This window comes from Apodemus sylvaticus, chromosome 16, assembly GCF_947179515.1.
Source record: "Apodemus sylvaticus chromosome 16, mApoSyl1.1, whole genome shotgun sequence".
Taxonomy (NCBI): Eukaryota; Metazoa; Chordata; class Mammalia; order Rodentia; family Muridae; genus Apodemus; species Apodemus sylvaticus.
Window position 1 is genome coordinate 79,327,124 of NC_067487.1, and position 8,251 is coordinate 79,335,374.

Consider the following 8,251-nt stretch of genomic DNA (forward strand, 5'->3'; position numbering starts at 1 on the left):
CCTCTCAAGGCTTTAAAGCCAGTTTTTAGTGATAAAAATATTGTATTATTTACTTGTATAATAGTTTATTAAACTTTTTACCTACTGGAAGACATTTGGTATCTTCTAAGTTTTGGCAATCATGATGACAACTGTTAGAAAGACATGCTTAGAGATTTATTGTAAATGTTTTCAGTTCCTTTAATACTAGGCATATAGTTAGTTGATCATATAGAAAGAGTATGTTTAGGTTTTTAAGCCACTGTCAAACTATTTTAAAATGCTGTAGTGAAACCCAATATTTTTGCATAAAATTAAAATTTATAAAAGTGAAATAAGAAATATATGCGAGACTGGTGAATGATGCTTTGCTAATTGAACATCCATAGATTCAATAGCTAATAAATTGAACATAGACAATTAAGATAATTCAAGTTGAATCACATGTGCAAATGCAAAGTGCAAAAGTATAAGACATCTAAAATGTTTTATTGGAGGAAATGTATATGGTACTTCATTTGCCAATAATTTTATGAATGCAATCAATGTAGAGTTATGATATATATTAATATTGAATGTTATTAAATTTCACATTCTGTAATAGATGCTGTTAAAATGACATAAAAATAAGACCCACATTAGGAATAATATTCATAAAAGACTCATCTGATGAATATTTTTCTAAAACATGGAAATAACAAGTAGAATTCAACAATAGGAAGACAAGCCAATTAAAAAGTGAGCTAAAGATTTTAACAGACTTCCACATTTAGGATGATATGTGGCTGGCAAGTGACCATCCTCTTCACGTGTCATTATCAAAATGCCAATTACGATGAAGTACTACTACATAACTATTAAGTAAACATCTAGAACAGTGATAATATTAAGCACTGGTGGGTGCAGAGCAGTGGGTGCAGTCTTTGCTGGTTAGAAGGCAAACCATAGCCACTCTGTAAGATGCCTGGAAAAAACCTGAGAGACAGAAATCAGGCTCTTTTCATTGGGTTTTAAAGCAACATTTCTTTCAAGGCTCTCACTTTTATAAATTTAATTTATATACAAAATATTGGGTCTCACTATAGAATTTTTAAATACTTTGGCAGTGGCTTAAAAACCTAAACATACTCTTTCTATATGATCAAATAACTATATACCTTGTATTAAAGGAATTGAAAACATTTACATGAAATCTCTAAATATGCCTTTCTAACAGTTGTCACCATAATTGTCAAAACTTAGAAGATACCAAATGTCTTCCAGTAGGTAAACAGTTAAAGAAACTATTATAAAAGTAGATAATAAAATATTTTTATCACTAAAATGTCCTTACATTTGTCAAAGATGTGTTGTTGATTATATTTATGTCAGCCTTCTCAAGGGTCTGTAGTTTGTTCCCCTGATGTTTTCTCAATTATTCTTCACAGATACCATACTGTTTTGACTATTATAATTTTATAGTATGCCATGTATATAGGTCATCTGCAATATACATTTCAAGGCCTTTTAATGAATGAAGGAATAATCTATACTGATATACCTTGTGCTCCTATACAGGTTAATCACTTCTAAATATGACAGAAAGAATAATAAAAGAATGGAATCAATTTGCAGCCATGAAACAGAGAGGGAACAACTCAACCTCAGGAGTAGTTATAGCATCATTGAGAAAATGCTGCATTAAATTTCTAGAACTAACCATTCAGACAAGATACAGAAAAAAATGTAGGTGGACCAGCACAGGCTTTTGATACAACTCTCTATGTACCAACCACTCACTGTGACACATCCTAAAAATGCCATAGGAGAGCGTACACAGATAGAAGGTGGTATAAAGAGTGAAGGTACTGATTATATACCATGTTTTAAAACTTATTCATTATTAGTATTGTGAAAATACCTGAGAAGCATTTGCGATTTCTGTATGACTTGTTTTAGTTTTAACAAAAATTCTGCGTTGGTGTTAAACAGATTTTCAACCCTCAACAAACCAGATGGCTAATCCAAAATTATTACATGAAATATGAATAGCAAACTAAGAACTGTACTCTGCTAAAAGATAATGAGAATTTTTTAGCATTTACATTTTTACCAAATAACTTATATTTTCTATTTCATTGGTATCTACTTTGGAATTATAGCAAACACTCACAGTGATAATTACCAAATATCTATATTTAGGGGAAAGTAGAACATGTGTATCATAAATAATAGCAAAAATTCATATTTCTGAATTGCCTGTTTCACTAGATATAGACATTTGGTAATTATCACCAAAGTTGGCACATAAAAAGGTGTTCATAAAATTTTAAAAATGCATATTGCTTACCAAACAGACTGTGTAATAATTATGTTTCAGAATTGAAATCCATATTCAGGTATGTTAGAATAGGTGAGTCTCAGCTCAGTAGACAATAAAAGGAATTTTATATTTCAGCTTAGTGAACACAATTATTTTATGAGCATCTGAGACAGCTTTGTCTATGACCGAGAAATCACTTACTAATCCAATTGTGGGCACAAGGTAGAATAACTTTGACCTGAAAGATAAAAAGTTTACTGTTCAAATATTATTTTTGTACCTTGACACAAAGAAGTTCGTCAATTCTGTATCATTTGGTCTCAGGTAGTTTTTAGTTCTGACTTATTGCCTGGTTGGCAAGGAAACTTCTAGCAGAGAAGATTTAACATAACCTGGCCCAGACAGGACTGATTTTTTTTTTATTTTGCTCTGCACCTGATATAATAGATATCTGTCTCTTTGTCTCTTTGTCTCTCTGTCTCTCTGTCCCTGTCTCTCTCCATCTCTCTCTGTCTTTCTGTCTCTTTCTATGTGTCTCTGTCTCTGTCACAGGATAAGTTAGTGTAACTCTGTCTCTCTGTCTCTATCTGTCTCTGTCTCTCTCTGTCTCTCTCTCTCCTCTCACTTACATACAGAAAGCAATGCAGTAGCTGCAAGATTTACTTGGTTCATTTTGAGTCTTGCCAAGTCTTGGCGGTTATTATTTCAAACACAGAAAGGCACATGCAACACAATCTACCTCACCAGGTGACACCAACAACGGTGATAGCAGCTGTGACTTGGACAATGGTAGAGACCAACTGGCTGATAGTGATGAAAGTGAAGTCGCTAATCTAAAGCTATTTTACTTGTTGCCAAAGTGGGGAGGTGGTGTATCTCAGCATGTTGCTAATGAGAAGCAAAAGAGAAAGAGAAAGGCAGTGCCAAGAGGTGTAAGATAAAAGAAGAGAGATAATTAAGAGGTAGAATTTAAACTTCAAATTTATTCCAAAAATTTTAGCAGTAAGAATAAGGATACAGGCCAATTTGAATTAACTATTAACATGAATTTGACAACGGTGCCTGAGATGCTTAGGAGAAAACTGTATCACAGTAGAGTAAAAGGAACAGAAAATAAGATCAATGTGAGTAAAAGCTTAGTTAACATAACAATTAAAAGAACTGTCAAAACTTGCAGGATAAGTTAGTGTGACACATTTGTGAGTACTCGGCAGGTTTTTAAGAATCCTTTTTTCCTCTACATTAAATATCTTTACAGATTAATTCATTTTATATCATGAAATGCAATACAATATACCATGTAATTATTTATTAAAGTACCATTGTCTTCCTCTTATACAATGACTCAGTTTATCAGTGATGCTGTGTTCTACTTTGTGTTTTTGTTACTGTAGTAGTCTTCAATGAAAAATGCTTCAACAAGACCCACTATAATGACTTCATATTGATACAAGAAATTATACAATCACCTCTTTCTCCAGATGTCCACTTGCAATGAATTTTTATGATGTGCCACCTTAAAATTTTCATTATCAGTTAGTATTCAAACAAATATATTAAGGTGTCAGATGAAAGGAATTTACAGATATAATAATAAATCAATAAGCAGCTGACAGGTAAAGATCATCCTGAACAAGTTTTAATCAGTCATTAGAAAACCATCAAGAGACCCAAGGCCCGGCAAGCGAAAGCGCGCACATTGCTTCTCGTCTTGCGTCTGGACCCATCAGGTCCATCGTGAGGTGCCCTACAGTCAGATATCATACCAAGGTCCAGGCTTGCAGGGGTTTTGGCCTGGAGGAACTTGGGGTGGCTGGTATCCACAAGAAAAAGGCTCGCACCATCGGCATCTCTGTGGACCCAAGGAGGAGAAACAAACTCACTGCATCACCGCAGGCTAACGTGCAGCGTCTGAAGGAGTACCGCTCCAAGTTCATACATTTGCCCAGGAAGCCTTCTGCTCCAAAGAAGGGAAACAGTTCTGCTGAAGAACTTAAATTGGCCACCCTGCTAACAGGACCCGTGATGCCTGTCCGGAATGTGTACAAAGGGAAAAGGCCAGAGTCAACATCACAGAGGAAGAGAAGAACTTCAAGGCTTTTGCCAGTCTCTGCACGGCCCGTGCCAATGCCTGGTTCTTTGGCATCTGAGCAAAAAGGGCAAAGGAAACTGCGGAGCATGACATTGAAAAGAAAAAGTAATGAGCTGTTGGAGAGCTGCAATACATTTTCCATAAAGGAAAAAAGAGAGAGAGAAGAGCAGCAAAGAGCAGCGAAGAGAAGAGAAGAGAAGAGGAGAGGAGAGGGGAGGGGAGGGGAGGGGAGGGGAGGGGAGGGGAGGGGAGGGGAGGGGAGGGGAGGGGAGGGGAGGGGAGAGGAGAGGAGAGGAGAGGAGAGGAGAGAAGAGAAGAGAAGAGAAGAGAAGAGAAGAGAGGAAGGGAAGGGAAGGGAAGGGAAGGGGGGAAGGGAAGGGAAGGGAAGAGAAAATAGAAAAAGGAAAGGAAAGAAATAAAAGAAAAACCATGAGCCGAGAATGGGCCTCCACGTGGAAGGAAGCAGTGCCTCGACAAAGCTTCTGGCTGTCTTTGCTTGACTTACTGTTTATTGATCGCTGTGTACTACTGTTTAATTTTAAGTTCTTTCTGTAGTCTAGAAGTTACTCTTTTTGATGTATAACCATCTGTTATTTCCTCCCCTTCCCCCTTCCTTCCTGTCACTCTGCTGTTTTACTTTGCTATGAAGAAACTTTTTAACTTCATATAACCCCACTTGTCAGTTATTGAAACTATTTCCTGAGCTTTTGGAATCCTCTTCAAAAAGCCCTTGCCTGTATAGTAAAGTGTTTTCGCTGTTTTCTTGTGGCTGTTCTCAGTGTTTCAAGTCTTATGTTCTTGTTTTTAATTCACTGAGAACTAATTTATATATATGGAGAGATTATTAGATAAAAACAGCAGCAAATGAAGATGAGGCTGTTGTCTCCTGGGGGAACTCATACCCTGCTGAAAGGGAACACACATGAAGACAGCCTCCATATTATTCAGCTACACTGCTCCTGGGAATAGACCCAAAGGAACCCAAGTTAACTACCAAAGATATCTGTTCCTCCTTGTTTACTGAGGCAGCCGTTCAAAACAGCCAAACCTACAGAATGAGCTTGGTCTTCATCAGCAAGGGAAAAAACAATGATGTGGCCGTATTCACAACGAGGATTTACTGTACCGTAAGGAAGTGGGAACGGATTTCATTTTCTGGGGAAACTGATGGAGCTAGCTGTCACCCCATGAAGTAAAATGAAGAAGGCAGTAAAACGGGCTTCACTTCGCTTGTATTTTCTCCTATGTGCAACCCAGGCGAGGGTGGGAGAAGAAAGAGGGGCCGTTATGTCACAGTGTAAGGAAACTGGGGAGTGACTGTATCATGAAACAAAATGTACTTTAAAGATGTCACTGATGCAACTCATTGCTTTTTAGTAAGCAAGATTTAATAAGTGGAGAAAAGTCTTCCTATGAGCAGTTATTAGGCTGTGATAGGCAGTTGCAGGCTGCTCAGAATTTCTGCATTCTTGTTACATCTTCTGTGCTGTTTACCTTTGCTCGCTTTAATAAATCTCTTAAATCTCTTGTGACTTTTTCTGATTCTCTGGTTTAATCCTGGCTGATATTCTGAAATAAGCACATACACACACACGCACACACACACACACACACACACACACACACACACAGAGAGAGAGAGAGAGAGAGAGAGAGAGAGAGAGAGAGAGAGAGAGAGAGAGAGAGAGAGAGAGAGAGAGAGAGAGAGAGAGAGAGAGAGAGAGAGAGAGAGAGAAAGGTTAAACCTAAGACAGAGAAACTCACAAGTGAAAGTCTCTATATGTCACTCACTGAGTCAGCTACAGTAAAAGTGCATGCATCTCCTTATCTCTCCTAACTTAGTGACAGTCTCGATGCCACATGTCATGTCAGTCAAGGTGCCAAGCAATAACAACTTGCATTCCGGTGACAGGACGGTTGCTTGGCATGCACATGACTCCATGGGAATGTGAAACCTACCATTTTTTGATTGGTCTCATATTTGACATCACATTAAGACTTACTTACCATCTATGGGTAGTATGTGTTGTCCCACTGAATAGCTATGCCTAGCTTTTTTTTTTTTTTTTAATGGAAAAGCAAGAGGTCTATTTTCTGGTGTATTAGGGTATGCCTAGCTTTTTTTTTTAAGAAATGTCTGTCAAATGACATTATATGCAGAAGGGCAATAGTTGGGAACTCAATGGGCATGGCCTTTTTTTATGGTTACAACAATGTAACACAAGAATGCAATAATTGGCATCTTCATTTCTGTAGGCAATGATATATGAATTAAGAACCAGGAGAAGGAAGAAATCTGTAGTGGAATTCACATACTAATTTAAGTGTGTTCTGGGTTGCATTACTTTTATGGAATAAATTTTATACTTGCTTGGAATTAGTTTAATCACAGCTGTCACTTATATTTCAGTTTCCTGTGATCAAAGATGAAGATCACCACCATGCCATGGCAAGAATGTAGAGATACAGTTAATGTCCTCTTGAAGACAAAAAAAAAGTTCAAAATGATCATTTTGACAATAGACCAAAAGATCAAAGAAACCAAATAACCACCTTTTGAACTTTCCTTCATTTTTAATCATGTAGTTGCGTACCAGGTGCACACTTCTAGGCAGACAGAACTTAGCCTTGTCTAGAGGACTAGAGTCCTATAATTTTGTAATAGATGGGTTTTCTATTTGTTGTCTTTACTATGTTGTATTAACAAGAGAATATTTTCTATAGTTCTGATGACATTTCTCAACGTACAGGAAGAACATCAGGTTCTTCCTGTACATAGGAAGAACATAGGGCTAGGTTTGTGCCTATAATCCCAAGTATCTGAAAGGTTGAAAGAACAATTTAGCTCAAGATTATTATTTTACTTTTTTACTTTTTTATTTTGTTTTTCTTTATTCACTTTACATGCCAATCATTGCCCCCTCTCTGTCACCTCCTCCCATATCCTTCCCCTAGCCTCTCTCTAATTCTCCTCTGAGCAGGTGGGGGGCACCTAGATACCACCCTGGCACATGGAGTCTCTGTGAAAGTTGGCACATCCTCTCCCACTGAAGCTAGACAAGGCAGCCCAGCTAGAAGAACACAACCCATATATAAGCCACAGCTCAGGGAGAGCCCCCATTCCAGATGTCCAGGACCCACATGATAACTAAGCTGCACTGCTGCTACGCATGTGCTGGGGGCCTGGGTCCAGCCTGGTATATTTTTTGGTTTATGGTTCAGTCTCTGAGAGTCCATAGGGCCGACTAAGTTGACTCTGTTGGTCTTCCTGTGGAGTTTCTATCCCCTTTGGGGCTGCAATGCTTCCCCTTGTTCCTCCATAAGAATGCCCAAGCTCCATCCACTACTTAGCTGTGGGTCTCTCCTTCTGTCTGAGTCAGCTGCTGGGTGGAGCCTCTCAAAGGACAGCCATGTTAGACAACTGTATGCAAGTAAATAGTATCATTAATAGTGTCAGGAATTGGTGATTGCCCATGGGATGGGTCTCAAATGGGGCCAATATTGGTTTGTCATTCCCTCAGTCTCTTCTCCATCCTCTGTCCCGTCATTTCTCCAAGACAGGGTAAAGGTTGTGTTGAAAGATTTTTGTGTAGGTTCTTGTCCCTATTGCTCTACTGGGGTTCCTCAATGGCTATAGGAAGTGGCCTCTAAAGGGGCCATAACCCCATTGGGAGTCACAGGTAAGATTACCCCCATTGATTCTTAGGTGCCTCCCATATCTCAGATGCCTGACATAACCTGCTCTACCTCCATGTCCTGGTCAGTTGGAGATTTTCAATCATTCTCATGGTCATTTAGCCATCTTTCTTGTCCACCCCCAACACTTGACCTTGAACTGTTCTATTCCCCTCACCATCACCTCTTCCACAAAATTCTCT

The 8,251-nt window shown here is 38.3% G+C and overlaps 1 pseudogene; it reads left to right on the forward strand.

Moving 5' to 3' along the window:
* The first annotated feature begins 3,324 nt into the window (after positions 1–3,324).
* On the forward strand, positions 3,325–4,482 carry LOC127666701 (60S ribosomal protein L13-like; annotated as a pseudogene).
* The last annotated feature ends 3,769 nt before the right edge of the window (positions 4,483–8,251 follow it).